General features: G+C 37.4%; 1 protein-coding gene across 6 annotated transcripts in view; it reads left to right on the forward strand.

Annotated features, from left to right (window-relative positions):
- MANEA (mannosidase endo-alpha) overlaps positions 1-16,366 on the forward strand; it is a 219,182-nt gene that overhangs the window by 190,301 nt on the left and 12,515 nt on the right. Inside the window, exon 1 of one of the 6 annotated variants that reach the window (XM_084513169.1) lies at positions 10,148-10,209. The exons of 2 other annotated variants lie outside the window; for them this stretch is intronic. The gene's annotated coding sequence lies outside the window, so the exon portion shown is untranslated. Of the gene's footprint in view, positions 1-10,147; positions 10,210-10,353; positions 10,493-11,724; positions 11,894-16,366 lie in introns of those variants that run through there. 3 more of the 6 variants (XM_084513170.1, XM_084513173.1, XM_084513172.1) reach the window with 3 other exon arrangements.

Raw genomic sequence — 16,366 nt, forward strand, 5'->3', positions numbered from 1 at the left:
CCCCTCAGTCACCACCACGAGCAGCGCTGCACTCGGAGTTCCGCGGAATCGAACGGCAGCCGACCCTCACCGTGAGGCGAGTCGACACAGAGAAGAGGGACGGACATCAGGACCCTGCAGCCTGTCTGACGTAACCATGGAAGCAGCGGCGGCTGTGCTGCTTCTCTCTGGCATTCTTTTTATAAGAGGTTTACCTTGCAATGCAAAAGGGATACTAACTGGAGTGTTAATAATTGTATGTGTTATTCTTAAATGTCCAGGTATTTTGTGTTGAAAGTATTTGTGTAAGGGTAAGGTTTTAAAACAAAGTGTTGCAAGTCACTTCAGGAGGAACACAATGAGAGACAATACTTGTTTGTTTGGTTATGATTCTAAATTATATTGGCCGCACGTATTGTTTGCTTATCATTCTAAATTATATTCTTGTGGTATGATTGAGGTTGTGGTATGATTGAGAGTGAGATGTGCAAGAGGCCTCTGAGTGTACAATTGTGCTCTGAGTGTGCAAGTGTGCTCTGGGTGTGAGTGTGCTGTGTACTGTGTTAGTGAGAGCTCATTTATTGCCATAGTACAGGCTGAAATCATAGGACATTACTGTGGATGGAACAACACCGGTAACATTAGTGTACCATTTGGGGCGTATGGAATAGGTGACATCAATTCGATCTGGTTTCAAAGTCAGGCCAAAGCTTTGCCACCTGGCATGTTTTTAATCTGTGGGGACCGTGCATGGCAAGGAATACCAGCCAGTGCTTTTGGAGGTCCGTGTTACCTAGGACGACTCACACTTTTCGCTCCAGATTTGCACTCGTGGCAGAACTCGACAGGGAGCAGAAGAATTAAACAAGAACTAAAAACTTTGGGTTCTGACTGTAATGATGGTGTACAATTGTGGGGTCCAGCAGGAAGATTCTTTGCTTCTTTAGTGCCTGGTGTGGGAACTGCACACGCTTTGACTAACATTAATAAGCTTGCTTGTTGGGCTGTTAAACAATCAAATGTAACAACACAAGTTCTTTCTGAAATGTCGCAAGATATGGAGAGCATAAGACATGCTGTATTACAAAATAGGGCCGCTATTGATTTCTTGTTATTAGCTCAAGGACATGGGTGTGAAGATGTAGAAGGAATGTGTTGCTTTAATCTCTCTGATCATGGGCAATCAATTCAAAATCAATTGAAATGGTTAAGGGATCATACACAAAAAATTACGATACAAAATAATTGGTTTGATGATTGGCTTAAATCTGTCTTTGGAAATGTAGGGGGATGGGTTTTTTACTTAATCAAGGAGGGACTTCGCCTTTTGCTTATAATTATATTGATTATAATTGCTGCACGGGTAGTCTTTAGCTGCTTATCTAGGAAACTAGAACAACTCACAGAGAAGGTGTTTATAGCCCAAAATAAAAACGGGGGAATTGTGGAGGAATGGTTAAGTGAAGTAGGTCATGTGAATGTTGAGCAACTAGGAGGTCGCGAGCTAACAAAGTATCGAACGCAGCTCATATGAGTCTGAGAAAGTACGTAAAATCTGGGAGGTTTCAGGGAGGTTTCAGGTACAAGGACATGATATCTGTTGGTGGTCTGGGAAAGTACTAACTGTGTTATTTCGGTGGGAAACTAGCTGATAAAATAGAGAAATGCACTAACCAATCATGAGCTTAGCTTTTGCAATATGTATGAGCTAATTATATTGAATTAGATAAAAGACGACTGAGCTATCCAATAAATCGAAGTTCACTGATCACTCATATTGAGCGTCTGTGTCTTCCTTCCGTCGACAACAAATGTCCTCGCAACAGGTAAACAAAGAAATACTACCTATAAAATGCATAAAGTTTCATATGTAAACTCTTTATATATTTTTATTTTTTTCAGTATCAACTGAAGAATATGTCCCTTCAGGCCCCACAAAGAAAAACAAATATGGGTGATCTCTCATTTGTCTCTCTTTTCCTCCCCTATCTTTCCTATGATGCTTAGGCAAACAATTGTTCCAGGTACCTATTGCTTTTATCACAATTTGACACAAGAAGTCTACAGAATCTCAAGTTCGTTTTTAGAGAGTAGCAACTGAAATATGTCAGCACTAACATTATACTGATTATACTGTTCCTTTTTTCTCCCTCGTTGTGCCCTATTGTTTCTATTTAGCATGATATTTTTGTAAGATTGATTACAAATTGTTCTCTTTCGTTTTATAAATTTGTGCTAGTTAAATGAAGACTTTCCTTTTTTAAGCGTGTACTAAAACATCCGTTAAAAAGGACTAATCCACATACATATCATGGTGCTGTTTGGCTGTGTTTAACAAGTGATCTGCTCTACAGTATACCTTCAGGATACTAGAATTCAACCACCTCTTCAGGTCTTATACTACAAGATCATTTAAAGTAATGCTCTTGAACCAAGTAGAGGCTGAAAGGTGCATACAGCTGAGAAACTTACTTGAACTTACCTTTTTGTTAACTTTCCATAGTATACCTGACCCTCTGATGACTCCTGAGGGTAAAATGCTTTTGAAAATGGTTTCTTCCCTAGCACAATGGGAGGCATAATTTCTCATGATCTTCTATTTATTTGTATGAAAATTGCAAAAAAAAAAATATGAAATGTTCTGAATGTTTTTTAATTAAAGGATGTGATTATTCCCCGAGATGTGCTTGTGTTATCCCCAGTGACTTCCTGAAAGCCTTGCATCAAAGCTGCCAATCAACCCCCATATTCTCTGCAGCATACTATATCATTACACAGGACTAACAATCTTTACAATGGAAAATCAGTAACTATAAAATGATCTTAAAATCATCATCTTTGCTATGAACTGTATTTTGATTAACTTCCTGGCTCACATTAGCTGATTCTTAAGACATGGGAAGAAAGTGAGTCATACAGTATCTCTTAAGTCTGGGGCCAAGACTAAGCAATATTTGTAGATGATGTATAACAGACACCAGAGAAAGGCAATTTTCCCCAAAGAAGGACACTCTATTTCTAGAAAAATCAAGTCGTTTGCATACATCTAAATAAGCACTAACTGTCAGGGTACTTGCTCACAATATTGCTTTATGAAAGTAAACAAAAAATAATACCTGACTCTTGGAGTTAAAAAAAAAAAAGTGGGAAAAAAATGGAAAAAATAGGTGCTCCCAACTGGCGTTTTGCTACAAGCGTCCACACTCATCTATGCATTTGTCTATACTTCCCAGTATCCTACATATTTTTATCCTCCTGAGCTGACCTGCAGTGCCACCAAGGGTCACCTTAAGACCTATTTATTTTGGAGATCCTACAAGAATCTAGCCAATTAAATTCTAGTTTCGATTCCACTATTGGTAATACAAATATTATAATAACAGTAAGACAAGACAGTTATTAATGGTGTACAACTACCTCTCCCTTCCAACTCAATGTTGCATCATGCTTGAGAAGTTTGTAAGCCCTCACAATAGGCAATATCTCTTTTCATCTATCTTGAGAAACACTTTCATCCAATTAGGGGCTACAAGAAATAAATGATTATTGTTATTACTATATAGGCACTGACCAATGGAGAGTCACGCTCTGTCAATAATCTAATGCCAAAAATTGTTAGTTACTGTAATAATGAAAGCTGCAGTGCTTGACCATTTGCCAGCTCAGTGAGGTTTCCTTTTCTCTTCGTGATAAATCAGCTGCCAAGTCTGCCTACGGTCTCAAGTGCAACAATAACTGCATGCCGTTCATCCCTCTCTCATCACGTAAAACAGTAAGATCTTTGAATTAATTAGATGCCTTCATGATGCAGATGGTTTTAACTGCATAATTACGGAAATTACTGCACTCACTTGGCGACCTTCCAGACACTAATGCTTGGCTATACAATGCAAACAGATATTCTTGTGAATTACCATGTTCATCTTCTTGCTGTATCCTGGTCTGCATGATCCTGTTTTGCTTCTCCCAATTCTAACAAAATTCCAAGATGAGACCCTCAATGCAGGAAAAGTATGCTGTTGGTAGAAGAGCTCTTCAAGTGCAGTTTGTGTGACTGAAAGAGCAATGGGGATTCTATTTTGGTAACTGCACCAAACATTTTCTGCATCTCAATTACATCCACAGTAATATACAGATGGAAACAATGCTGTTTTATAGAACAGCACTGTAATAAAAATGCTCGTATGCTTCCCATTCTAGGCTTATGAGCTCAAACTAACCAGGATGGAAGGCAGGAATATTTTAAACACAAATACATCTTTTTTAATTTAATTTTATTTTTTTTATGAGGAAAATCTGTGCTTCATAGGGCTTCCACTATTGGAAGTGCTCATTTCATAGTCTAACTCAACATATTTCCTCCATTCTCTTGTGACTCCTTCAGTGCCAGCACCTTTCAAACTGTAGACTGATTTGGCAGTATATACATTTCTCCGTAGCCTTTTGTCTTCCCAGCTGCACTGCTGTTATAAGGCCATGCAGTACATTTCAGTGCTTTACGATACCGCACACCTTCAACTTACTTTGAGCCAGTATTTCTGTTCAATATATGACTACAAATTGAAACTTGCTATAAACTTTTACTGGGAAATGAGACAAGTAATTTATCTCACCCAGCAATCCTTCAGACAAACAAAAACCAAACCAAAACAAAAAAGTACATTTGTTACTGTTTATTCAACTGCAGATTAATCATGTACCCAGTGGTCAAAAAAAAAATGTAGTTGTCTTTGTCTGACAGTTACATCTCAGCATGAATATCAGTGCTTCATTTATTCCTAATAATAATAATAAAAGCTAGTAAAAAGTTGGAATTGCAAATAGCACATTGTTTGATGCTAGTACATTTTCATCACTGGTGTTCCACAGCAACAACACTAACAACAAAACATAGTACTACTTATTTTAATATTCACATATACAGGCTGTTGTCGATGGAAGGAAGACACAGACGCTCAATATGAGTGAACAATGAACTTCAACTTCAATGGATAGCTCAGTCGCCTTTTATCTAGTTCGAACATAATCAACTCATACATATTGCAAAAACTAAGCTCAGGATTGGCTAACATTTCCCGCTCTTTTCAGGTAGTTCCTCCTTCTTTTAGCCACCCTCCCGCCTTAGGGACTTTCCCCATCGCTCAAGGGCATCGTGTCCTTGAGCCTGATTGGCTCTCAGCCAGCTGCGTACGTGCCAGACTCATGTGAGTTGAGTACGGTACTTCACTAGCCCATTGCCTCCTAACTGCCCAACATCCACATGTCCTATTTCACTTAACCATTCCTCCACAACAGGCAGCAGTTAAACACACTGACCTTGTAGGTCCTTTCCAACCTTGTGTGTCTATGATTCTATGATTCTATGAACCTCACTTTTAAACCCTCGTGGTGGTCTAACTCTGCAGTAGCTATGTGATCTTTGCTGGTTTCCTTACAAGATTAAAAGGAATTATTTTATCCTGCAGAGCTATCCTGACCACAGAACAAAATCACTAAGCGGCTTTACGTTGAGAAAGTTAATGGGCACTCTAAACTGGGGCCTTTTAAAATGGTAAGCCTTTCTGGATGTACAGTTAGGGAAATGTGTATTTGCATTTTATACGTGTATTACGTTGTGTGGTGAGAACAATTCTCATTTCTTCTGAAAGTTTTCATGCATTAATGCATGACTAGCAACTGAAATGCTTGATCACTCTTAGAAATGGGATGAAATACTATTCAGCTAATTTATTTTCTCAATACTAAATCAATTAATGCTTAGATGGTATTGGAATACTCTGAATCCAAATTGATGTTTTTGAAGAGTAGCTGTGGTCCTTGTGCCATTTTTTTAAACACTCCCTTGGTTTGTCTCCTTTTCTTGCCAACCTCTTGGATTTCAGTTATGTTTAAAGCATATGCCACCCTATCACTAAAGCAACTCAATCTTTGTATCATCTTCCCTTGAAGAACTATTTCTTCTGTTGTAACTGCTGATAAATAAATAAATAAACCAGTGTATATGACTACCTAGGCTGAATTACATTTTCTGCCAGAAGAAGAAAACATCATTGTCTCATCACAGTTCATTTAATCTAAGAGGAAGCACAAATGAGGCTTCTAATTTCTGAAGGAGATGAGACTCCAAATCAAATACATCCACAGATTGATAACTACTCCATGGAAAATCTTGAAAACAATATGTAAATTCTGTCTTCATTTTCTTTATCAGCAGAGAGAAAAAAAAGGTTTTTTTTTTGTTTGTTTGTTTTTTTGTTGTTTTTTTCTCCTAAAATATGATGTGACTTTGCTTCTAACCATATATATATATAATTAATTATATATAATAGTATAAATTACATATAAATTATAAATAATATAAAAATAATATAAATATATATAAATTATATAAATATATAATTATATATATTATATATATAATATATATTATATATAAATATATAATTTATATATTAATATAAATATATATAAATTATTATATAATTTATATATATAAATTAATTATATATATATATGGTTAGAAGCAACGTCAATTAATTATATATAATTAATTATATATATATATATATATATATATATATATGGTTAGAAGCAAAGTCACATCATATTTTAGGAGAAAAAAACAAACAAACAAACAATATATATATATATATAAAGGAGTTAAGCTTGCTAACTGACTTTTTATCTTTCCAGAAAAGGTCTTGGAAATTAATAAGGAATGAAAGAAAGAAAACGCTCATCCAAATATATACTAACATAACCTACACGCAACATATTGTCTGCATTCTTTGCTCTATGAATAACCTTCATACAAATCCAATATATACAACAGCACAGCTTGCCAAGCTTGGTAAACAAGGTATACAGCATTTTGATATCCTTGAATTATTAGCTACATAAACATTATTTCCCCGTGTAAGTAAAAGAAATTTCTACCTACGTATATTGCCTAGCCATAAAAATATAAATGGAACTTTCTAAGGTGACTATAGTACCTTTCCCATGGCTGCAAGTTCTTATCTTTTTCTCACTTATCCAGGTTATTAATTTCACAGCACAAATTTAAAAATATGCAAAGTCCACAGTTTTCCAAGGAAAAACACTGAAAAACATTTGAGTAATGCTAGGTTGTTTCTGAGAAGGCTGGAAGAAACCTCTAATAAATAAAACAGTGTAGAGAACCATTCAGTAAATCCAGTGATTAGTTTCATGCCAGAGAAAGAGTATGACCTTTATTAGGGCTCGCTTACATCCACAGTCATCCATGGTTGTTTTAAAATTGCCTTTCCAAGCATGTACCAAGCAACAGTAGGGCTATCGAAATCCAAAATCTGACCAAAACATTATAGTATCTCTCCTGCTGTTGAAAAATTGAGTGAAAAAAGGACCCACACTATGCCACTCTTTGTGGCACAAAAGCAAAGCTGTCTTTTGTTTCTGCCCAGAGACTGATGAAACCAAACAAGGAGCTTTGGAGCGTGAGTAATGACAAGTTGGAAAGAAAAGTTCTTGGTCTCTCTGTGTCCAGAGGGATCCAATTTTATCAGATGCTTACTGAGCATCATTAAAAATGACCAGCATTAAAAATGAAGCATCAGGATTACAGTACTGAATTTACATGTCCAGTATCAAGACGAAAAGAATTAAAAGTATGAGAAGGAGGGATGTTCAAGGTAGTATTTTCTGTATTCCTGCTCTGTAGGAGTGCTTTAGTATCTGAAAACATGAGTCAGCATTAAATTTCAATATTATATTAGGTTTCACATAATTTTAGAAATTAAATACCTCATTGTCTTGTCACTAAATGGACTTTGAGGGAACAAAAAGGTTTCCAGCTGCTGGCTTCTCACCTGATTGCTGTTCCCAAGGGCATCTGTTTTTCATACTTATCCCTGACTATTTAGTGTCTTCTAAATATTCTAGGACAAAAGGTGAATATACCAAGGATCTGAATGAGTACAGAATTGTAAGAAGGAGAGAGACTCATGATTTTGAAAGAGATAAGACTCCTTGGAATAAAAGAAAAGGCTACAAGCACAGGATACTCCTTCTTTTGCATTTGCTCTGAAGCCAGAACATGCTATTAGAGCTATTATGTCCATAAATAAAGAATAAGTGAGAAAACAGAGGATATAATGGAAGAGAAAATTATGAAAGCTGCAAGAAAGGTAAGAATATACACTGCAATACACTGCAGACAGGCTGGTGAAAGGTACGCCTTAATCTGACATAGAAAAATAACCAAGAATAAGACAAAGGAGGAAAAATAAATGTAAGACATTAAAAATTCTAAATAATTGTGGTAATACTTTTAATCAACCAGTGTTCCTAACTGTAACCAGTTAACAATATTACCACAGGCATATTAACCTTCTTTGTCCCCCCTAAGCTTCAGCTAACATAATTATCTTATTTCATTACTATGCAGATAACACAATGATGACTAATGATATAATTTAAACTTTTTTTTTAAATCTTAGCCAGTAGATTTAGTCTATTCAGCAACAGTGTTCAAGCACAGCAGATCTGATTTTTTTTCTCTGATTAAATGAGTATATTTATTCTTCCTGCCAAATAAAGTTTCAGATTTACTTCTCTATTCTTAAGCTATTTAATTTTCAAATAAACTTTTTTATTTCTAGTAGTAGTTTGTCCACATGGTAAAGAGCAAGTAAAAATTAAAGTTATGTCCTCTACAAAATACAGATGAAAAGCATCCTAATGGTATCTATAGTATCTTTTCTTTTGAAAGAGAGGAGGAAAAAAATGATCTTTTCTTAGGGGAAGAAATAAAGGGAAAAGAAAGCAAGCAAGAAACAAATTGCAATCTAAAAAAATGTCATCAGCTAGTGAGTCAATGATACGGATATCAAGTGTTCAAGTTTCAGTCTCCAGTCTATTCATATGCAAACTCATTTATTATGAAAGCATGATACTCTTGAACCATTTACAATATATTCCCTGTTAATGAAATTATTATTCAGACACTTGCAGAAAAGAATATTAGAAATGCACATTACTGCAAATGTATTTCTCATATAAGCACTCAGCATAAAGGAAACATCATGCAACAATTCTGCCTGCCCATTTTCTCAGACTTCAAGGAAAACCACAGGAGCTCTTGAATTTACTTGTTTATCTTGTTTAGATCGACACTGTGCGACACTCATTCCAAGTCCTTTCACCCACATCCAAGGTGAAATCAATGAGAGTTTTGCATTGATTTCAGTGCAACCACAATTCTGGTTGCTGTTTCTACTCTGTCTCTCTCGGGGCTTAGAGAGGTTCTTAAAAAATCAGTCAAACTGCACCATGGGGATCCAACTCATTACAGTCACTTTTCATGAGGCAAAGGGAAGAAATGTTTTTATTCTTTGGGGAAACCATGTCGTTCATCGAGGGGAACAATTTGTGTCGAGTCAATCTCAAGTACTCATCAACAAGCAAGCTTCTTGACAGGTTCTAATGCAACAGTGGAAAACGAGCATGTATATTTTAATTGATTTGTTTGCTATTCTCATTATGGCAACTATTCATGGCCTCTTTTCACTTAAAAAAAAAAAAAAAGTGTAAATCACATTCTGACCATTAATGCATGAAACATACACAAACCCAATTTTACACTGTTGTGACTGCATGCAAATACAAAAGGGTCATGTAACAGACCAAGCGTGTATCACCCTTCCACCCACATGCTTATGGCTTCTGACACAGGTGGTATGAAGGGGCATCATCCCAATGCCCTGGCTTTCTGGACGCACCGTGCTCTGAAGTCACCACATGGCATCGTGCACTGTCCTTTGGTTCTCCCCCAGCTGAAAACCAGTGGGCGACCCTGGAAAGAACCTTAAATCGTTTATTTAGACTTTTGAGTTAAAAATGAAGGAAAAGGGGGGGAGAAGTCGAGGGTGTCTAATAAGCAGCTAGCCGCTTCCCTTCCCCACAACACCTAAGAGCAGCTAGCTGCTGACAGAAAAGCGGAGGCAGGTTTCACAACCAAAACCCTACCCTAGCTAAAGGGATTTGCGACTCCAACCCCTCAGGACCCCTCCACAACCCCCGCACCCCCGACGCGGGCCCTGCGGGCCGCCCTACACCCGCAACCCGCCCTGAAGTAGCCGCAGCGGCCGCGCATGCTCCCCCGCCCGGGCATGCGCTCCGTGCCGGAGCGGCGCGGCGCTCGGCTTCCCCCTGCGGCCGCCCCCGGGCCGGCCCTCCCGCCGCGGACGGGTGAGTAGCGGCCGCGCTGCCGGCCCCGTCGGCGGGGCGGGGAGCGGGGCCGGGGGGCCGGGGCGGGCTCGGCGGCAGCGGGCGCAGGGCCGAGGTTGGGGGTGGGAGGGGGGGCTGCCTTAGCACGTTTAAAACAAGGAAAATACTGCGGGGTTGTTTGTTGTTCTTCTCGCTGCTTTCTCTTTGGAACTCAAAGCAGATTAGCGAAAGGTAATAGCTGTTTTATGAATGTTTTAAAATGAGCCAGGTCAGTATTGTCACACGTCAAATCCCGATTTTTAAGGTGGGTGGATAAAAAAGAAACCTTGCATTGTTGAAAGTGCTTAAAAATGTGTATATGTATTGTGTATACTAATACGTAAACTCAGTTATGCTTCCCATATAAAATGTCTTCTCTCATCTTTAATGATTTTCAAGTGTGTTTTTTTTTTTTTAAAAAAAAAAAAAGGCTTTTTTTTTTTTTTTCTAAAGAGTTGTCCTATGCAAACACTTGGAGAAATTTGCCAGTTCCTTTAATACTAGAAACACTCCCAAGGCTCTTAAAAGGAAGGTTGCACAGGCCAGCCTCTCTTGCTTTTAGTGTTTGTGTTTCAGACCCAAACGTGCTATGTGAGTGTGGTTTGGACAGACTCCTCCCCTGAGATTTAGCTTACAAAATGTCACCTGCTCAGTCCCTTGGGACCCAGAGTAGCGTTTCCAGGTGCATATTTGCACTGTAGTCTCAGAATGCAGCACAGGATCAAGGATAGCCTGTAGGTTTGCAAAACATCAAACTTTTTGAATGCCTAAACTTTTGCTCTGTCTGGAGTTGATCTGTCTCTGCAGAGTGTTCAGGTTCATCTTCTAGCTGGGAAATGTTAGCAGAAGCTAAGCTAAGGAAACTTAACTGAGAAGCTTTGATATTTGCTGTGGGCTACCAGCCTCTCAGACTTTTGGATGACCTTTCCTCTCACTGAATCAAGAAAGTCAGATTTTTCCAAACCCTTTTCTGTGTTATGCTTTCATTTGTTATGTTTAAGGAGCATCAGAACAAAGAAATCTATAGTGTTTGCTGTTTCTTGCTAAAATAGATACTGTTTTATCTGAAAATACTTTCCTTGCGTTGCATGTTTCTCTGTTGGGATCAATAAAACTGGCAGGAGAAACAAACATAGGCCTGGTTATAGAAACTTGAGCTATCAAAGGACCAAAATGATCTAGAGAAATTAAATCCCTTCTTTTCTATGAGTAAGGAAACACTTATTTTGGGAAAAATAATGGAGGGTAAGGGGGAAAGCTGGGTTACCATCTGTCACTCTACACCCTTTTCCTTCATAATAGGGGAAGGGAAAAACAGTAAAAGTTAAAGCTAGCTTGCAGAATAGCTGAAGGCAAAAAGGCAGTGGTGAGTGAGGGAGAAGAAAGCACACTGCTATCAAATGTGGGTTTGAATGGAAGAAATTATCCTTGTGAGAGGCTCATTGTTAAGCTTGGGGTACAGTTTAGAAAAATAATTTTTTTTTAATGGAAGTATTAATTCTTTCTAGGAGGTATAAGGTCTCCCAGGAGCCTTCTCTTCTTCAGGCTGAACAACCCCAACTTCCTCAGCCTTTCTTCCTAGCAGAGGTGCTCCAGCCCTCTGAGCATCCTCATGGACCTCTTTGTCCTTGTGCTGGGGGCCCCAGACCTGAACGCAGTGCTCCAGGTGGGTTTCACAACAGCAGAGCAGAGGGGGCACAAGAAGCATGTGGACCTGTTAGAACCAGCTGTGAAGATGATGAACACCTCTCCTATTAAGAAAGGCTGAAGCAGTTACGGTTGTTCAGCTGGGAGAAGAGAAGGATTCGTGGAGACCTCACTGCAGCTTTTCAATACCTAAAGGGGGCTTACAAAAAAGATAGGGAGCAATTTTTAGCTTGGGCAGACAGTGATGGGACAAGGGGGAATAGATTTAAACTAAAAGAGGGGAGATTTAGATTAGATGCTAGGAAGAAATTCTTCACTAGGAGGGTGATAAGGCCCTGGTACAGGTTGCCCAGAGAAGCTGCGGAGGTGTCCGTCCCTGGAGGTGTTCAAGGCCAGATTGGATGGGGGTTTGAGCAACCTGGGTGGGAGGTTCTTTAAGGTCCCTTCCAACCCAAGTTTCCTGAAGATTCTGACTTTTTCAGAGACCTTTAAGAGGAAAATTTGCCAAAGGTCTTTATGCCATACTTCCCAAAGTATGGAGTGAATGAATGATTGGTGTGCATGTGTATACATATATTTGAAGTTAATTTTGAAAAGATATACTATAATGCATAGAGGGAGGAAAACAATTTTAATTTTACAGGAACAAATGCTGAGCTCATTTCTGCAATGCAGGAACTAGGTTTACGGGTGGTAATAATTCTGTAGTCAGATTGTTTATTAGCTGTCAGTTGAATTGATAGATTGCAGAAGTTTTGGGGAAAAAGAATAGAGAGCCAATTAAAAAAAAATAAATTTCCAGGATGCATGTTGAGTGCTGAATTGTATTAAAATTTGTTCCCTTATAAAGGAAGGATGTGATGTACGTAGACCTCAAACAGTATAGGGAGAAGAGGAAAAAAATAAAAACAGGTAAACAAAGCCAAGAGTGTTTAAATGTATCCAGTTACAGAGATGCATTTTAAAGACTGGAATTTTCTCTAAAGGAAAACTGAGCTAACTTGATAGAAGTAGTTGAATTAGTAGTGATGTAGAAAATACAAGTGATAATGAATGTAACCAGATGCTTGCTCTCCTAGTTTGAGAACTAAACTAGCAAGTGAGTTTCTAGGCTGCAGACGTTTTTTCATACTGGGCAGAGAAATGACTTTTGGTTTAAGAAGTCGGTGATCCACAAAGAGCTGAAATTGCCTAAATGTTTTGATAAAGCATTGGCATGCATTGGACCTGTTCTGGGTCCACAGGCATAGACTGGTGATAGAAGCTAATTTGTTAAAGGCAGGGTTTTTCTGTTCTTTTAAAATGAATTCCCTAGTCAACAGAAGGAGCTTGAACTACTTTCATATATTTTCTGTTGTGCCAATGGGGTTCAACAAACTTGGGTTGGAATCCAAAAATTAACAAAGCTAACTAACTAGTTAACAAGGCATCTTACCAGTCAGAGCAACTGCATTTGAGATCTTAACCTACATACATGTACAGCTGAAGTTATTCAGGCATTCTTTTCCCTGCTGAGGAACTGCCTTTGGATCCAACAGTCCAAGGCAAGGTACTTCATGGGTATATAAAAGGCCTGTGTTTACATCAGTAAATTGAAGTCTGTTCTAAAATTTGGATGTTGATAACAGAGCATAGCTGTGATTTTGTATGTCTTTTGATCAGAAATGTATTCTAAGCCTCCGTTTCCTATGCCAAACAACATCACTTCAGTTAGCTGTTTCACATAGCATACGTGCTCAGTCTGTTTCCCTGATATTACTGTTCTGCTGTGGCACTAGTGTGGATGAGCATAATTTGCATATCTGAAGAATGACATAATGCAAACACTGCCAACCTGTAGCTCTTGAATGCAGCTGCTACAGTAAAGGTATCTATGCCAGGGCTGAACTGTGTCATTGAGACTATGTTGGCATGCAAAAGACAAGCCGTTAGCATAGGTATCACATACTTGTTTTAGAAATATTGCACTTGAATGTGGAGGTTCTGTGTAAGTACATGAGAATAGCATAATATGCTATGGTAGACCAGAGTCTGTCCTGATGCTAGTAAAATTTTTTATCTGTGTAATCAAAAGCTTCTAGTGGAAGTACAATTAGTACGTATGGTGCTCACTTTTTAATATATTTTAATTATAAATATTTCATTTGAAAAATGTTTGTTTAAATAACAATGTGGAACACTAAGATCAATTCCCAACATTTCAGAAAAAAAAAATATGAGAGTGAAAAAGTGCTCAGGAAAAATTTGAGAGCTGTTCTTTGCTTAATAAGCAAAGAACAGAAAATAACAGTTTCTTCAACAGATAATAGAAGAGCACTAATGAAAAACGTTAAAACATTCTAATGATAGACCATAATCCCTAGTGTCATGAAATCTCTTTATAGAAGAGATGAGATGAAATAAAATAATAATTGCAAAATAATTTATAATTGGCAAACCTGGATTTTGTTTTCTGAACATCAATAGTATGTGGTTAAAATGAAGAAAATTGGAATGCATTAATATGTTTAACCAGGTAAATGACATTGTTCCCTTTCAAGGAGGAGGGAGGAACAAAAAAATGCACCCTCATCCTGTAGAAAACTGTGTGTGATCCTAAACTTGAGTTAAATTCCCAGAAGGTGGGCATGATAAACTGGAAAGAAGGCTGGAAAGGTCAGGAAAAAAAAAAAAAAAAAAAAAAAAAAAAAACAAAACATAGTAGAATTAGTCTGAATGTCTTTTAATTTCTCACTAGAAAAAAAAAATGTTGAGGATTCCAAATAATCTCAGTGACTGAATTCTAAGATCTTGGTATGGATTGTGAGCTGTATAAAAAGAGCTCTGTAATTTGATGTAAAGTGATGTGAAATCCATTAAATGAAGAGTCTTAAATAAAGTGAAGCACTATAAGAATATATGCTGTAAAATCATTTTCCCTGACAGTAACCAAGGGTATGGTTTCACAGTCCAGTTGTTGAAAATGAGCTACTTCATTTTCCTTTTTTTCTCTTCCTCCATCTGTGCTGTTAACTCATTTGTTGGCATTAATGCTGTTATACTTAACTCAGCTGAGTCAGCTTTCCAGGCAAGTAAGAGGTTTTGTTGTCTATTTTGAGATGTTAACAGGATTTTGCTCTTTGAGCATACAAGTACTATGTATACTAGATGAATACCAGGGGTTACAAAAGGCAGGCATAAAGATGAATGGAATAAGGTTCAAGTGGAAACAGAACTTCCCACTCTGGTAGTGTCACAGTGCTAATTCAACTCAAATTATGTTGTTAAAAAGCATATTCTAAAATTCCTTATCTAAGCTTCTCATGGTCATAGCAGTGACGCGTATGGTATTGTGACAATTAAAGCTATACATGTGTATGTGTGTACGTACATGTGTATGTCACATGTGTATGTGTGTACATACATGTGTATGTCAATGCATAGCAATTAAAGCACTCAAACAGTAGTCAAGAACATTGTTAGGAAACTAAGGTGAGAGATACTTTATAAGTAAGTAAAAATGACCTGTGTATTCCTCCGGAATTTAAAGTTGGATTCTAAAATTTGGATATCAGTGGCAGAAACACAAAATCACAGCTGTTGAATCAGAAATTTATTTTAAGATTTTTCATTTTCATGCATAATCTTGTTCCACAAAATTCTGTGGTTACTTAACTTTCATTTATTCTTTTCTTTTGCTTTGAGTTTAATGTTGAACAGGAAAACCAAGGAATAAAGTAATCAAGGTTTTGTGTACAGTTTTTCTTCTCCCTCCTTCCAGTGCTCAAATTTTACTGTGGTCAAGCTATTGCTCTTGCTTTGAACTTAGTCCTGGAATTGCACGTGCAGCTGTGGTACTGTACTAACAGGCTGCCAGCAGATAAGGCTTTCTCATTGTAGGTTTTCTCGTATCTTTAATGCTGTGCTTTAATAAATATTTATTTGTTTATTTATGATGTAAATCAGCAAATAAATGTGAATTTCAGAAGTGAAAGTTGAAAAGCATTACAGTTTAATTGGCCAAAAATATTTAGGCAATGAATTTCTTATCTAAACAAGGGGTGGTTGGTCTAGTAAGTGGTTAGTAATAACAAATCCATATTCTGAACATAAACTGTGCTTCTGTCAATATCTCATTTTGTTCTTTATTCTTATTCTTTGACATTACTCTCTTTTCATGGCTTTTGCTTTTTTTCTGGTAATTATTTTATTTCTGTCAGACTTGTCAAAATATAATACTTCTTAAATAACGTCACAAAGATTTCAATTTCATGGGATTTACTTGGGTTAGGAAAACAGCAAAGTCTAAAAGTAAGACATTTAATAAAAACTGTGATTCCTCAGTGGTAGAACTTTAGCCATTGACACGCGTTCTCAAACCCAGAAGTGTTTTTGTTCCTTTCCACCCTTTTAATCCCTTGCAAAGACCTGTCATTTATGCAATATATAAATGTCACATAAATGTCTCCGTATGATTTCTGTTATGTAGAAACTTGAAAAATAAATTTATGCT

This window comes from Aythya ferina, assembly GCF_964211825.1.
Source record: "Aythya ferina genome assembly, chromosome: 3".
In the NCBI taxonomy this organism is placed as follows: Eukaryota; Metazoa; Chordata; class Aves; order Anseriformes; family Anatidae; genus Aythya; species Aythya ferina.